The sequence below is a fragment of the Camelus dromedarius genome, chromosome 23 (assembly GCF_036321535.1).
Source record: "Camelus dromedarius isolate mCamDro1 chromosome 23, mCamDro1.pat, whole genome shotgun sequence".
Lineage (NCBI taxonomy): Eukaryota > Metazoa > Chordata > Mammalia > Artiodactyla > Camelidae > Camelus > Camelus dromedarius.
The window spans coordinates 16,521,074-16,539,246 of record NC_087458.1 but is presented as its reverse complement, the minus strand read 5'-3'; positions in this window follow the sequence as shown (position 1 = coordinate 16,539,246).

The following is an 18,173-nucleotide window of genomic DNA, read 5'->3' as shown; positions in this document are numbered from 1 at the left end:
GTTCTCACTGTGGTCTTGTGGGTGCTGGTCTTCCTCCAGGATCCATCTTAGCAGACCTAAGAGGCCTCGTCTACACAGTGGTCTACACCATGGCTGTCGCTGGTTTTGTGTGACTCCTGCTTGTAATCTGGTACATGTGAATACTAAAGAACCTTTTCAGACCCTGCCTCCCTGGGAAAGAGGCACAGACCTTTTCACTCAAGATCCACCTTCCTGATGTAGGAGAAACATATTTGTCTAAGAAGCCAGAAATTCAGAAGCTGCAGTAAATTATTCTTCAGGAACCAAGTGAAAAAAATCTGTTGAGTTGACTCCTACTCTTATTTTAGCCAGGCTGGGACGTCTGTATAAACAGCCTTTCTTATGACAGTTTGGCAGCGAGAATCCTGGTCAGGAAGAGGAGACTCATACAAATGTTTTCATTTCTCAGTCACCATCCTCACCCGCCCTTCCCTTTGCTGCCCTTTCTCTGAACCAAGACTAGAATTTGATTGGGGCTTTGTTTTGTGCTTTGGGCAAAAGTTTTGGGTCAGCTGAGGTCCGTTCTCAGCTCTCTGTTTTATCTAAATCAGTTTGCCCTCCCCCAGTCTCAATGGAAAAACTTCAACAAAAATACATTTGCACATAAGATTTAGTTTTCATTGGGTTCTGCGTTGGCAAAGGAGGCCAGATCCTTATCCCTGGAGGCACCTAACCTCTTAAATAATGTTTTATTCATTTTTTCCAAAGAACTTCTACTGTATCATAAATAAATTGGTTCCCGGCTTCTAATACTGAATCCAAAAGCTTGTGGACTTTTGATGTTTCCAGTAATTTTAGTATAGATGTTATCTCAAATGTATCTATAGGGGGCAGTGTCACAGAATGGAGAGCAGAAGTTTGGTGGTCAGGAAGCCTGGGTTCCAGTCCTGACTGTGCCCTTGGGTGTGAACTTGGGTAAATTCCCAAACCCCAAGCTCTTCATCTCAATAAACCAGAATTAGATAATACTTAAGGTTTCTTAGACTTCAAGGTTTAATGATTCAGTAAATAGAAACTTAGTGGAAATCCAAGACCCATCAATAAATCAAAAAAGAGATACTGGATTTATTTTGGAACTCACAGTGTTTATGCGGTTAGTAAGCAAGGGGTAGGAGTCGTCAAGACTAAGCCCGACATGGAGCACTTTCAGCACGTCAGAGCTAGAAGGGGTCACAGAGGTTTTCATGGCAAATCCATCCTTTTATGGAGGGTGGCTCGAAGGGAACAGTGACTTGTCTCGCTTGTGCTGAAAAGCCACCCTGGATTTTCTCTTCATCGCTTTTATTTATACTGCCTTGACTCTATACTACTACTTGGAGATACGTATATTCGTACACATATGTATGTATATTTATATATATATTTTCTTTTTTTTTGGTTGGGGAGGGAGATAATTAGGTGCATTTATTGATTCATTTTTGATGGAGGTGCTGGGGATTGAACCCAGGACCTCCTTCATGCTAGGCATGTGCTCTGCCACTTGAGCTATACCCTCCCCCTGGACATATTCTTTACAATAAATGTCGTTAGTATTGTGTTTTAAATAATTCCAGCTTTTAAAAACTCTACTTAAAGCAAACCCACGAGGCCGTTTTTTTCTCCTCCCCATTAGTATTATAACTATAATCCAGGGGACAGTGTGGCAGCTGTTATATGGTACATACATTCCAAGGATTTGACCACGTAATGGAGGAATCTGAAATAGCACCTTATGTGAGGGCATAGTAATCCACACCTTTCGTCCTTTTTTGTTGGTTCCACATACACCAATTATCTAGTGTATGCAAACCTGAAAAATAGTTTCTTGCCACAATTTTCCAGAGACTACCTTTACCCAAGGCATCTGGATAGCTGATGTTCAAATTTATTTTGGAAAAATGAATAATCAGGATTGTTGGTTTTGGAATTTTTTATACTGAATTAAAAAATACAAGAATATTGGTTTTGCTTTGTATGCATACCCCTCCCCCTCGCCCCTGCCATTTTATATCAGTTACAATATTCCTTGGGCAATAAAGACAACTCATTAAATTTTAGATTCAGAGTTTTCCAGCAAGTAAATATCTACTCTTCCTGATAATACCTTGATTTCCCCACATTTGAGGGAATGAAAAGTGTCATATACATGAAATTTTTAGGCAATTAGTATCTTTATAAAAATGCAATCCTAGCTTTAAATTGAGACTATTTGATAGAATATTTGATCAAATATATTTTTTCTAACACTAGAATAGTTATAACTGTTTTTACATTTTCTAAGTGATCAAGTTTCATTATGAACATCAGTTTGTACTATCCCTGATAATACAGTGATCCCCTTAGGAGCTATTGAAGTGCATGGCTCCATTTGCCCTGTGTTTAGATGCAGACAAGTGCACACTTGCAGTTTTGCAGTCCTTATACTAATATGTCACTTATAAGGTCCTGCATGGATAGCGTGACAGTTTTTTTTATAGCCCCTCACTCACCTGAGAACAGATGACCAAATTTGTTATGCCCTTGGGAAGAACGAGAGAGAGAAGAATCTGAGAGAGGTTTACAGGACTTTATTGCATGGAATTTTACTGCTCAGAGATCTCTGGTATTTAATTTAGCAATAACTAGATTCTGCGAGGCATTTTCCCCAGGGCTTACAACCATATATTTCCTAATTAGAACTTTGGGTCAGTTTGTTTACATTTTCTAAATAACAAAACCTTATGTACGTCATTCTTGATCTAGACAAGTTATGAATTATGAATGAGTGGATAAATAATTAAGTAAACAGAATTCGGCCCTACACAGCACATTCTCCTACAACCCTTTCCATTTCTGGGAGGCAGCACGGCATGAATGTTAAAGAGAACAAGCTTCAAACCAGAGCAGCTTAGGTTTGAGTCCAAATTCACCACTTTTTAGTTCTATGACTTGCACGACTCGCTTAAGCTCTATTTTCTTCATCTGTAAAATGCATATGATAATAGTAACTACGTCTAGTTTTTAAAAAATGAAATGTGGTAATGCCTGTGAACACTTAGTACGGTGACTGGCAAATAGCAAATATTAAACTTTATTTTAGTGCACACCTTCGTCTTCTAAATTTCCCTCATCTCCCTATCAGTCTCGATTGGCTGGCTGCTATAATAAACAACACCTGAGTTTTAGGGCATCAGCCTGACAGTTTTTATTTCTCATCTAGGCAAAGTCCAGTCAGCAGTGGCTAGAGAAGCTCCGCTCCACACAGTCACTCAGAGACCCAGGCTTCTCCCACCCTGAATCTCCGTGACCACCTTGGGTGGGGAGCAGCTGATGACAGCCTGTGGGCCAGATCGCCCTGCTGCTTGTTTTTGTACAGCCCATGAGCTAAAAATGATTTTTGCCTATTTCAATGATTATGTTTTAAAGAGTTATAAAAATGCATGCATAATATCCTTGATTTTGCTTCTTGGCCGTGAAAGCCTAAAATATGTACTATCTTGCCCGTTAAGAAAGGTTGTCCATCTCCTTTCTTAGGACCCTAGAGCAGAATCTTCTGCTAGATCTTCTGCTTTGGGCCATCAAATGAAGGAGAGGAAGAGGTAGAGGATATTGTGGGGGGGTTTTGGAAATGATGTGCATTTCTCTGGCCAGAACTCAGTCAGATGTTCTGATTTCAATAATAACTGCAATAATAATATATAATATAATATAATGTAATAATATAACTATTTAATATAATTATAATATAATTATATAATAATAATGACTGCAGTAATAACCTAACTGCTAGGGAGGCTGGGAGATGTGGTCTAGTGTTTTCCCAAGAGGAAATGTGGTGGATTTTAATTATCATAAGACAGTACTGCCATTCCATCCTGGAAATAAACTATGTCTCCCACACCTCCCCTCTCCATGTGCTTTCCTTCCTGGGCCAGTCCTCCCCATCCCTAAACATCACCAGACTCCCACCTCCCCTCTCTCTGGATCCCTTTGTAATAGGGACCACCCTCTGTACTGTCTCCTTCAGACAACTTGCTGTTGTTGAATCCTTCTAATCTTGTGTGTCTTACAGCTCCTCTGTCTTTCCATGGTGACTTCAGCATGACAGGTCTCCTCTTTGACTTATTCTGTTAGTGTTCTTGCCAAAACAAAGAATGGTCACTCCTTGGCTGTACAGAGGGTTGACTCTTTTCTTCCCCAGCTTCAAGACTTCAGACTCTGAAATTTTCCTCTTTGACAGCAGTTCTTTATCATCCTACCTGCCTGCTTCTTCCCACTCACTCACTGGTCTTCGCCTTCATCAGAATCTTCAGGCCTCAGGTGTCTCTCTCTCTGACTCTGTCTCTCTCTGTCCCTCTGCCTCTCTGTCTTTCTCTCCTTCTCTCAGTCTCTCTCCCTTGTTCTCTCTTCACTTGCCATCCTACTAAGCCTGGACCCAATGCTCATTTATGTCAGTTACTCTTTTTGTGACATCAGTGATCCACACCCAGAGTCTTTCTACCTGTTTTTCTACCTCAAATATCTCCACATCTGGTTAAACAGCATCACTGTGTACGTGCTCCATTTCTGCTTCTAATCTAGTGAGTGCTGCAGAATAAAGTAAAACAGTGCACAGGCTAACTATTTTCTCTAAATATTTCTACCTTCAGCTGGGCCCCCAGATACGGAGCAATTCTTTTGTTTATCTCCAGTTGACACCCTACTGCATATGTAAGGCTTTTATTTTTCTTGTATCTATATTTCTTCTTCACCTGCTACTGCCTCCTTATTCACTGTAAATAACTTTTAACTTACTCACTATAAGGAACTGAAATGATTCACTTATTCATTCATTTAAGACATGCTAACTGAGAAACCATTATGCACCCTATTATGCTTCTAGTCTAATTTTTTCAGGCCATCTGATATGAGAGTCTCAACTTGCTCCTTTTTTATTGAAGTATAGGCAGTTTACAATGTTGTGTCAATTTCTGGTGTACAGCATAATGTGTCAGTCATCCATATACATACATGTATTCCTTTTCATGTTCTTTTTCGTTAGAGATTGCTGCAAGATATTGAGTGAATTCCCTGTGCTATACAGTAGAAACTTGTCTGTTTTATATGTAATAGTTATCCATTTGCTCTTAATTTCAAAATGTCTCTATGTTCTTACCTCTCTCTACTCTTGTCTTCTGTTTCAGAGCATGAAGAATTCTCCTTTCTTAATCTGATATATTTAATTTCATTTCCTCTTATTTCTGTCAAACCAATTCTTATAAATTTTTAATTTTCCATTCTGCATGTTCTTTTCTGAGTGACTCTGCTTAAAATTATAGTTTCCTCTATTCTAGAATATCAAATCCTTCTCCTAGTTCTGCTGCCCCTTAAATGGGGTATCCTATCTTCCTCTTTTACTTTCTCACCATTTTTTTTCCCCTAAAAAAGCTGCTTTGTATATTTTACCACAAGTTAGTTATTTTAATCTCTAGCAGCCTGGTTACCCCTCACCTCTCCTGAAAATGGTTCTCTTAAAGATTAACTGTTGACATACTAATTACTAAAGCCTGTTGTCTTTTCTTATTCCTCATTCCTCCTGATCTCTAAAATTTTTAAAAGTAGTATCATACTCACAATAAACTGTGCGAATTATAAATGACTTTATGATATGCCTTAATTTTTGGAGGGTAAGTGTTCCAACTTTGTTCATCTTCAGGATTATTCAAATGATCTGTTTCTTCTTGTGTGAGTTTTGGCAGATGGTGTCTTTCAAGGAATGGGTTCATTTCATCATTAAGTTTATTGGAGTAGACTTGTCCAGAGTATTCCTTCATTATCCTTTGAATTTCCTGGGGCTCTTTAGTGATGTCCCCTCTTTCATTTATGATATCAGTAATTTGTGTCCTCTCTTTTTATCTTAGTTAACCATTTGTGTCCTCTCTTTTTATCTTAGTTAACCTGGCTATCAGTTTTATTGATCTCTTCAAATAAATAGCTTTTGATTTTGTTGTTTTCCTCTGTTAATTTTCTGGTTTTGATTTCATTGATTTCTGCTCTAATTTTTATTATATATTTTATTCTGCTTAATTTGGGTTTAAATTGGTCTTCTTTTTCTAATTTCCCAAGGTGGAAGCTTGGATGACCGATTTTAGATCTTTCTTCTTTCCTAATATATGCATTCAGTGTTATACATTTCCCTCTAGGCGTTGGTTATGCTGCGTCCCACAAATCATGATGTTATGTTTTCATAAATATTTCTTTAGTCTTTTTCTTTGACCCATGTGTTATTTGGAAATATGTTGCTTAACCATCAAGTATTTGGAGATTTTCCAGCTATCTTTCTTTCATTGGTTTCCAGTTTAATTTCACTGTGATCTGAGAGAAGACTTTCTATGATTTCTATTCTTTCAGATTTGTTGAGTTTTATAAACCACAATGTGATCTATCTTTGTGAATGTTCCATGTGATCTTGAGAAGAATGTGTAATCTACTGATATTGGATAAAGTAGCCTAAAGATACCAATTATGCCCAGTTCATTGATGGTGCTGTTGAGTTTGACTTACTGGTTATCTGCCAACTGAGTATGTCAACTTCTGACAGAGAGGTTGAAGTCCCCAGTTATTATAGTGGGCTTGTATATATCTTCTTACAGCTCTATTAGTTTTTGCCTCATGTATTCTGACACTCTGATGTTCAGTGCATACACATCAAAGATTGTTATGTCTTCTAAGAGTATTGACTTCCTTATCATTAGGAAATGCCCCTGTTTATCCCTGACAACTTTTCTTGCTCCAGTGTCTTCTTTGTCTGAAATTAATATAGTTATTTCTGCTTTTTTTTTATTTTTGTTAGCATGGTATATCAGTCTTCATTCATTTACGTTTAATCTATATGTTTCTTTATATTTAAATTGAATTTCTTGTAGACCATATATAGTTGGGTCTTGTTTTTTGATCTCTAACAATCTCTGTCATTTAATTGGGATATTTAGACCATTGATGTGTAAAGTGGTTATTGATATAATTGGATTGTATCTGCTGTAATTTTTAGTATTTTCTATCTGTTGCCATTGTTCTTTGTTTCTATTTTTGTCTTCCATGCTTTTTTTTTCTTTTGTGGTTTTAATTCAGCATTTTGTATAATTCCATTTTCTCTCATTTCTTAGCATATAATTCTTTTTATACTGTTTTTAGTGGTTGTCCTAGAGTTTGCAGTATACATTTATAACTAATCCACACCTACTTTCAAATGATATTCTACCATTTTCATGGGTAATACAAGTATCTTATAATAACAATATATTTCTAATTCCTCCTTCCAATCCCTATATCATTGTTGTCATTCATTTAACTTACATGTAAGTATATACAATTGAATGTGTTGTTATTATTTTGAACAAACTGGTATCTGTTAGATCAATTAACAATAAGAAAGATAATTTACAAAAATTTTAACTTTTATTTATCCATTCTCCAGTGCTCTTCCTTTCTTTATGTACATCCAAGTTTCTGACTTGTATCATTTTCTTTCTCTCTGAAGAACTACTTTCAACATTTCTTGAAAGAGAGGTCTATTGGTGACAAGTACCCTCAATTTTTGTTTGTCTGAGAAAGTCTTATTTCTCCTTCACTTTTGAAGGATAATTCCACAGTGTACAGAATCCTAGGTTGGTGCTTTTTTTCTCTCAACACTTTAAACATTTCACTGCACTCTGTTCTTGCTTGCATGGCTTCTGAGGAGAAATCAGTTGTGTTTTTTTTTTTCTTTGCTCCTTTGTAAGTAAAGTGTTCTTTTCTTCTGGCTGCTTTCAGGATTTTTTCTTTATCTCTGATTTTCTAAACTGAATTATGATGCCAAGGTAGTTTTTTCTTTTTTCTTTCTTTTTTTTTTTTTTTTTGGCATTTACCTTCCTTGATGTTCTCTAAACTTTTGGAATCTGTGATTTGGTGTTCAACATTAATTTGGGGGAAATTCCGTGTTATTGTTTGAAGTATTCCTTTTTTTTATTTTCTTTCTTTCTTCTCCATTGGATATTCTCATTACATATATATTATACCTTTTGTAGTTGTTCCACGGTTCTTGGATATATTGTTCTGTTTTTCAGTTTTTTTTTTTTTATTCTCTTTGCTTTTCAGTTTTGAAAGTTTCTTCTTTCATATCCTCAAGATCAGTGATTTTTTTTTTCTTCAGCTACAAGCAGTCTACTAATTAGTCCATCAAAAGTGTTCTTTTCTATTATAGTGGTTTTAATCTCTAGCATTTCTTGTTTATTCTTTCTTAGAATTTCCATCTCTTTTCTTACATTATCCATCTGGTTTTTCATGTTGTCTACTTTTTTTTCATTAAGACTCTTAGCATATTAATCATAATTTTAAAAAATTTTCTGATCTGGTAATTCCAACATTCCTGCTATGTCTGACTCTGGTTCTGATGTGTATTCAGTTTTTTTTCAAACTATGTTTTTGCTTTAAGTATGACTTGTATTCTTTTGTTGAAATGTGGGCATTGTGTACTGGATATAGGGAACCTAGGGAAATGGACCCTTAGTACTGTAGTGGTGTGTTGTGACAGGGGAGGGTTCTATAGTCCTATAATTAGGTCTCAGTTTTTTTTTTTGTGAGCTTGTAAAATGGTTGAAAGGGGTCAAAAGGTATAAATTACCAGTTATAAAATATATGTCATGAGGACATAAGGGGCAGCATGGTGACTGCAGTTGATAATACTGTTTTGCATATTTGAAAGTTGCTAACAGTAAATCTTAAAATTTCTCATCATAAGAAAATTTCTAACTATGTATGATGACTGGTGTTCAAGCTATTGTGATGATCATTTTGCAGTATATAAAATGTCAAGTCATTGTGTTTTACATCTAAAACTAATACAGTGTATGTCAATTTTACCTCAATTAAAAAATCTGTGTATCTTTGGAATGTAAGGTGAAATCTTTCATCTTAATATGCATTTTCTATGTTTAATTACTTGTTCTGTGCTTTTTCTGTGCTTTCTCCTTCTTCCTCTTCTTCCTCTTCCTCTTCCTCCTCCTTCTCCTCCTTTTGGATTAATCAAGCATTTTTATTACTTCTAATTTTCCCCCCTAATGTTGCTAGCTATACATTTTTTAAACTATTCTTTTGGTGATTATCACAGAGATTACAATATACACCTGTGACTAATATAAATTTGTGGTTTTACTACTTCTCTGAGATTTAAAACCTTAGAATACTTTAACAATTTTTAACCTTTCCGCCTTTATGCTATTGATGTTGTGGTTTTATATATATTATTAAAACTCTACAAGACATGATATTTATTGTTGAATATAGTCAATGTTAATTCTGTTCACCCACATATTTCTCCTTTGTATACCTCTTCATTCCCTTATGCATTTCTACACTTTGTCTGGGACTCTATTTTTTCATCCCAAAGAACTTATTTAGAATATATGTTCATGCACGCGTCCTGGCCATAAATAGTCTGAGGCCTAGAGGTGAGGCAGGAGGTGAATCCAAATGTTTTTATTTCGTCTTTAGTTTTGAGTGATATATTCCCTGGGTGTAGGATTCCAGGTTGGTGGTTGTTTTCTGTCAGTGTTTTAAATGTGGTACCTGTTATTTTTGTTGAGAAGTCAACTATAAGTTTCGTTGCTTCTTAAAAAGTATTGTATTTGTTCCCTGGCTGCTTTGAAGACTTCCTCTTAATCTCCATTTTTCAAGAGTTTTAATATGATATGCCCCCGACCCCTTCTCTCTCTTTCTCTCTGTGTTTATTCTTCTTGAATTCTGAAGTATTTCTTGAAAGAGTGCTTTCAGGACTGCCACTGAAGTGGCTTTCAAGTCTTGTCCCTTTGAATAGATTCTCCAGTTTATATGCAGATAATCGACCTAAAATGCAAATTTAACCATATTCTTACCTTTCAAATCTCTCAAACCATATTGAGATTAGCCTGGGCTTCCTGTCCCAGTCTATAAGTCCTCTCTGACCTAACTCCACTTACATTTACATCCTCATTTCCCTCTCCTTCCTGAATCTAGCCTTGCCCTTGACCATAATGAGGTAAATATTTTGATCTCCCTCCACAAACTTTCATAACTGCGTCTTTGCTTTTTCCGTTCTCTTTGTCTGGAATAATCTTCCCTTATCGTTACCCCCCTCCACACATCTTTATCCAGATAACCACCAACCATTCTTCAAAATTTATTTTACCAACTCTTCCAGGAAGCTTCTCTGTGGCTCCAGACTGCACTGTATCTATACTGACCTTCACTGACCTCTGTTGTAGCTCTTCTTGCTCAGTATTGCTGTTGCATTTTTAGGTAATAGCCTCCTTACTGAGCACATTTCACATTAAGCTAATTAGAAGCTAGAGCCAGAGATTACTCATCTTTTAATTCCCAGTTCTTAACCCAGTGCCTGCAAAATTTTGTAGAATAAGTTAAATAAAATAAAAATAAGTAGGCTCCAATGAATATATATTCTTCTTCAGCATTTATTGAGTCCTTCCTGTGCACGAGGCACTGACCTAAGTGCTTATACACATTATGTTCTTTAACCTTCCACAACAACCCTACAAGTTACTGTAATTATCCCTATTTCACAGAGAACACCGAGTTCAGAGAAGTTACACAATTTGCTCACAATTACACAGATAGTAAATGACAAAGCTAAGTTTCAAACCCAAGTTTGTGCAGCTCCAGAACACCAAGTCTTCCCCACAAAAATATGGACTGACTGACCCTCTCAATTGCTAATTTCTGGCATTATGACCCCCTTCCCAGGCCTACCAACAATTTCCCAGGCTTGAACACTGATTACTGTGTTGTCACCAATACAAGGCTGGATCTGGATCATGGTAGCCCTCAATAAATGCTTATCAAATCATAAAAAAAGAGAGAGAGAGAGAGAAAATAAAGTTTTTAGTGTGCCTGAGTTTAGCAGGCCTATTTCTGAGTCATCCAGTGTCCCTGGGGCATTATGAGAATTACCATAAAGAAATGTTAATTCAAATTCTTCTCAAGATCTAGGTGGGAATTAGACTGTTGGAGACAGACCCTGGACTATTTAAGGCTATTTGTGTAGGATGTTTTAAGTGAATTCTTCAGAATGCTGGCTGAACATAATTATGCATATTCTGCAGGTACAAAAAGAGCAGATGTGCTCAGCATGGTCTCCCTTTTCTCAAGGGATAACATGGACCAAAGCCTCTACACACAAGTCCGCTGCGGTCTGAAGATGCTAACGAATCTTCCAGATGAGGCTGATTTGCAACCAGAGTGCCAAGTAGCCCCAAGAGGATGCTGAATCCCAGGGCAGCATTTCCTTTCACCAGGCAGTGTGTTTTGCATTATAGGCCATAGAGTGTGCAACAGACGATCTCTCAGTGACCTTTTCAGTGTTGAGTGGGAACTCTCATCACTGGAAAGTACGTACATGGTATATGTGATATGCCTCTGTGGCTCAGCAGGGGTGATGACACTCTGTTCTTGGGCAGGCTTTTGGCTCATCCTGCAGTTTGGAATCACATTCCTTGGTTTCAACTGCAAAGGCAGGAAGGGGGATGAAGGTGGGAGGGGCTACTGCATGATATCCTTCATATTTGTCCTTGTGCTCACAGGTGACTCGTTCCATATTCAGTAGCTTTCAGTTCTAGCTGCCCCCTCCCTGGAGTATTACTCTCCTCAAGCTTTACTCTCTATCGCAAGAGGTGAAAACAGGTGGAAATTGCTGTTTATCAGTGAGTGGTCCAGCTTTTTCTCGCTGGGTATGGATGTAAGGGTGCTTTCTACATGGAGAGATGCTGTGCAATTATAAAACATCACTATATGAGCTATTATTATTTGAAGGGTAAGTGTTAAATTGCAAAGAAATGACCCGTGGCTGCCTGGAATGATGCCGATGACAAAATGCACCATGCAAATTAGCCCAGTTAATTTAATAAGAGTTAAGAGAATTTATAAGTTGAACCTGAATCTAAAGGAAATAGGAATAAAAATAAGTTTGGGAGATTAGGAAGAGTGCATTTGGCTTTTTATTTGTTGGAGGGCATTAACTCATAATGACACCTACAACTTGCACAACAGACAGTGTTTTTTAAAGCACTTTAGCATATCCCTCACCTGATGTGATCCTCACATTAACCTTAGGAAGAGGACAGCAGTCTCCCTTTTGTTCAGATGATGAAGGAGATATCCACATGTTACTTCGTCATCCATTTCTTGTTGTCCTTGGGGAGTCAGGGTGAGGCTGGGACCTGGGACTTACTCTTCTCGTTCCAAGTCTTTAGTCTTTAGTCATGATCTGTAGGATCATGATCTAAAATCCCCCAGTGTACTTTGAATATGACTTGATTACTAAATCAGTTTTCTCCCCACTATGCTACACTTCAGACAAAAGCAGGAGTGAAGTTGTGCAGGCTTGAGGGCTTTTGCACTTGGCCTGGAGTTCTCATGTATTGTCACTTAGAGTCAGCCTTGGGACTGTATTTAATTAGTCTCAAGTCAAGCTTGAGATTGTGACAATAGGTACATCCCAACATCCTGAATAGATTTCCACAGAGGCAAATGCTGCCCCATAATTCAGCCCTACCCTTTCTCTCCTACAGTGGTGGAGCAGATTTTGTCAACAAGTGTGCTTTGGGCAGTGTGCTGGGCACAGTGGGAATAAAACAGAAGTTCACTACACAATCCTTGCTCCCCAGTGCCTGAGATCTAGGAAAAATAAATGCACATACACACACAAAGTGTATGATTCCGTTGCGTAGGTTGTCGTTTTGTTTTGCTTATGGTTTCCTTTGCTGTGCAAAAGCTTACAAGTTTAATTAGGTCCTATTTGTTTATTTTTGTTTTTATTCCTATTGCATGGGTAGACTGCCCTAGGAGAACATTGCTGAGATTTATATCAGATAATGTTTTGCCTATGCTTTTTTCTAAGAGGTTTATAGTGTACTGTCTTATATTTAAGTCTTCAAGCCATTTTGAGTTTATTTTTGTGTATGGTGTAAGGGAGTGTTCTAACTTCATTGATTTACATGCAGCTGTCAGAATGGGAGAAAATATTTGCAAATAATGTGACTGACAAAGGCTTAATTTCTAGAATATATAAGTGGCTCATAAAATTTAATAACAACAACAACAAAAAAAACCAAACAACCCAATCCAAAAATGGGCAGAAGACCTAAACAAGCAATTCTCTAATGAAGACACACAAATGACCAATAGGCACATGGAAAATGCTCAATATCACTAATTACCAGAGAAATGCAAATCAGAGCTACCTCACACCAGTCAGAATGGTCATCATTCAAAAATCCACAAACAATGAATGCTGGAGAGGGTGTGGAAAAAGGAACCCTCCTTCACTGCTGGTGAGAAGGTAGTTTGGTGCAGCCATTGTGGAAAACAGTATGGAAATTCCTCAAAAGACTGAAAATAGACTTACCATATGATCCAGCAATCCCACTTCCGGGGATATATCCAGAGGGAACTCTAATTCAAAAAGATACATGCACCCCAATGTTTATAGCGACAGTATATACAATAGCCAAGACATGGAAGCAACCTAAGTGTTCATCAACAGATGACTGGATAAAAAAGCTGTGGTATATTTATACACTGGAGTACTACTAAACAATAAAAAGAGTTAAACAATGCCATTTTGCAGCAACATGGATGAACCTGGAGATTGTCATTCTAAGTGCAGTAAGCCAGAAAGAGAAAGAAAAATATCATAAGATATCACTCATAAGTGGACTCTTAAAAAAAAGAAAGAAGAAAGAGGACATTAATGAACTCATCTACGAAACAGAAATAGACTCACAGACATAGTAAACAATCTTATGGTTACCGGAGGAAAGAGGGTGGGAAGGGATAAATTTGGGTGTTTGAGATTTGCAAATGTTAACCACTATATATAAAAATAGATAAAAAACAAATTTCTTCTATATAGCACAGGGAACTATATTCAATATCTTATAATAACCTTTATTGAAAAAGAATATGAAAACGAATATATGTGCATGACTGGGACATTATGCTGTTTACCAGAAATTGATACGCTGTGACCGACTATATTTCAATTAAGAAAAAAAAGTGTGTGGTTCCAGCTTCTCTTGAAACAGCATTTCAGAGAAAGGAGGGACCAGTGAGAGCAAATGGAGCTGCAGGGAGCTGCAGAAAGAAGGTGTCATTTAAAACAAGCCAGATACAGATGAGGAATTAAATAGACTGAAGGGAGAGGCGCATCGTTCCAAGTGAAGGGACAACATGAGCAAACGCTCAGAGGCGGGAACGGGTAGGGCATAAATGTGAGACAGTGAAGAAGCCACCTTGGTGGGGCAGGAGGGTAAGCTACTCATTCCATCTTCATTAAGAAGGAGAAACACTGAAGACCAGGCCAAAGCCGAGGCAGAAGCCATGAGAAGAGGGTTAGCTTTGGCAGTGGCTTCGCAAGAAGGCCACCCTCTCCCAGCTCTATCTGTAATGTTCACCAGGATGATCCTCAGAGTGGTGGGCTGCTCACACTCAGTGAAGATGTGATTTTTACAAGAGAGGAGGTACAGGGAGGTAGGAGGGAGAATACATGGGGCAGGGATGTAGGTTTCTACTAAGCACATTGCCCCATGGCAGAAGGTTTGCCACAGGACCAGCCTCCTTCCTTGCCTTAAGAGGCCGATTCCTGCCAACCATCTTCCTTTGGGAGACTTCCCACTTTCTCTCCCCTTTCCCGCTTGGTACATATTTTTTCTTCTTATGGCGGATTTTGTATTTTTAGCCTAGGCAGTTGCTGTGGCAACCACTAGAGCTGAACATTTTGTTTCCCAAGAACAAATGCTTGTTTAAATATTCAAGCAATTTTCCGCTGTTCAAAGGAACTGAGATTTCAAGCATATTATTCAGAACATCTGAGAGAAATTGAATTTCCTCTCCTTTATTTTAAGGATCCCACAGTGTTCACAGATTTCCAGGGTTGGGATGGAGGTCAGGATTATGTTTACACCAAATGTGGTAATTCCTTTCAGAAAGGAGAGTAAGGAGCGTGTTTGGATATTTCATTCCCCTCCAGAACTTTTTTTGGGAAGATCTTAACCATGATTACTCCAGACAAGAATGAGGGTTAATTTTCTCCCTCCTTGGGAAGGGAAGATGCATAAAGAGATACTCTTCTCAGTTTTTTAGTGAAGAGGTGCCATCTTTCCCATGTCTAACTTGTCCTGGACAATGTTGGCATCAAAAATAGCTTTTATTCAATCTTTTGACCTTTCCTACATTAGAAAAATTACCAAAATTGCGTTTACTATGTCTGAGTATTCTTTTTCTCCCTTAAAAATATTGCACATACATATTATAGGTTGTGGATTGCAAATAGGTCTCTATTTTAGTATCTAAGGTTCTGAACTTATCCCAGCCTCCAGGTTCCACTCAAGTACATTGGAGTGTGAAAATGGATCTTCCACTCATCTAGACAAGGAGTCCTTAACCTTGGGTCCATGAACTTGAATGGAAAAAAAAATCACACAGTTATTTTTGCTAACTTCTAACTGAAGTTTATCATTTTGTTCCATTATGATTATAGGTAACAAACCACAGACCACCACTAGACACCCTACTACATCACAGTTGTTGAAGAATTATATCAAAATTTATGCATGCTCACCACTGCTTGAAATTACGGTGGTTATTAGATATACAGTACAGCCCAATCTTGTTGCTTCTTGAGTTAAAAAGGATGTATATAGTCACTCATTTCACACATTTAATTTTTTTCAGTATTCTGAGAACTGTATTTGAATTGCTTTTCTTTGTGATAAATTATATTTAATTTATTTATTTAAACATTATTCTGAGAAGTGAATCTGTAGGTTTTCCAGATTGCCAGAGCAGTCCACGGTACACAAAAGTTTAACAACTTCTGATCTACATGTTTGCATTCTAGTGTTACCATCTTTGTGTCTGTGACTAACTGTGTCTTAAGGAAGCAATTTGACCCATCTACTTCATTTTATTTATTAGGATTACTTAAACATTAAGCCGTGTGTCACAGTAGCATTTGGACTTTGTCAAAGAAAAAGTCCTGGTTCTTTTTGAAAGCAAGTGGTCTTCTTGAAGGAGCTATGGTGTTGATTCACCATCACATGGGACACTTTCTGCCGTCTATTCACTGCCTTTGAAAGCCATGTGCATATTTGATAACGTAGAAACAATTCTACAGAATGAAGTATCAGGGTAGAGTCAAGAGTCAGAAACCATTTTGGATATTTCAAGTAGGAAAGGATTTAATATAGGGAACTAGAGGCTGGGGCTGGAAGAGCAAAGGTCAGGGAAAGCCACCACTGGTTTTCAAGAATCCAGGAAGCTTAAGGAACTGCAGGAAACCATCACTGATATTCTTAGCTGCTGCAACACCGAGGGGCATGATTCCAAGAAGGACACCTGGAAGCTGCTGGGCATTGTCACACCTGCTTTCTTCTGAAGTCCACACAACTCATACAGCTGCCTGTTGCTGCTTCAGGAAGCCTAATGGCTCTGCTTGTCCTCTGCTTCCAGATTTTGTACTTGCCTTTCATTGTTGGAACCTAACCCAGAACCTCACTGGTGGGGATCCTGAGAAATGTAGATTTCTGGAAAGCAAAGGTAGTATAGAGATGGAGATTTGGGAGCAGGGGAAGAACAGTACAGAGAATGACAGACAGGGCAGCACGCAAGCCTGTGGAGTGATGGTGGAGCGGAGAAAGTGCAGGTTTAGATGTTGGGGTATCTGAGTTCTAGTCTTGACTGTGTGCCTTTGGGTGACACACTTGTCCTCTCTGGAACTCAGCTTTTACATTTACAAAGGCTTACTTTTTAAATTGGGCTACGTTGTGATTAAGGTCTCTTTCAGTCTTGAGTTCCAGTGGTTCTGGGAATGTGGCTCCTCAGAATTCAACCTCTTGAAATGAAGTTTGACTTCTCCATTTCTGAGCACTGATGAATGAGTGGTTCTGCAAGAAGAACCCATCAGGCAATGAGTGAGCTGAGGGATTCTTGAAGAATTCTTAAGGTTTACTTGTGCTCTGTGGTGAGGAGGATGCCTGTCCTTCCCAATGGTGCCTTCTTTGCCTGAAAAATCCACCTGCAATTATGGGCTGACATCTTTCTCTACACTGCAACTTAAGTAACCTACCAGCTGGAAAGCATTGAAATGAATTTTACAGGCCACTCCTGAGGGTTTGACTGCTTTATCCGAGAGGCTCATCACTTTTGTGCATTCATACAAGAGTATTTTGGAGATGGTTTCTTGTTAGCCCAGAGACATCTCTGTGTGATATAATTAGCTATCTCGAAGCATCTCCTGCTAAATTCGTGCAGATTCACCTTCACCTCACTCACTTTCTATCCCCATAGTCTTACCAAGTGAGGGAAAAAACAGACCAAGAATACATGTCTCGGATACCCCAAATGGGTCAAAGCGGGATGGGCTGGCAGAGAGCATTCTGCTGCTGCTCCCCAGGGAGCTCTGGCTGAAGCCTTATAGGGAAGTCCTCTTCTGTCCTGCCGGCAAGCATACCCCAGAGGCCACGAGCTCAGGAGGCTAAGCTCATTGTCCAGAGAGACCCAGGGTGCCATTGCTGCCTCAATCCAGTGAAGGCTAGAGGGAGGAGGTTTTGAATGGTCAACATTATTCCTCTCAAAATGAAAGAATTAAGTGCAGCTGAAAGAACTGGTTCAGCAGGAATTTTCAGTAAGGAAGGGACTCACTCTGATTTCATGCTTTACAAAGGGCAGGTCTTGGTTTCTACAGGACATCAACCATATTCTGTTCATGTCCCGAGAGTTGGGAGGCCTCTGGGCAGAAGTGGGGCAAAGTCCTCCAGAGGCCCAGGCTTCCTGGCATCCTTGGCTCTGTTGAGAGGAGATCAGCTGGGCGGAGAGCTGAGAGGGCGTGTGGTTTTGGGGATCTCCACTTTACACTGCCTATTTTTAGCCCTGAAGTGACTAAAAGAAAATCAATTGAATTCACTTTTAAAAAAGCAGCTATTGATCACTATGTGTAAAGCTCGATGCTGGAGCTGTTGGAGACTCAGGGGTGAAAAGCACATGGTTTCTGACTTCAAGATTTCATAAGCTGATTAAAACGAATAACACATCTAAATAACTTTGATACAACTGTGTAGTGTATTGAGTGGTAGAATATGGTTACAAACATCCTTTATGGGAGAGAGAAGAATTATTCCTTTCTCTGT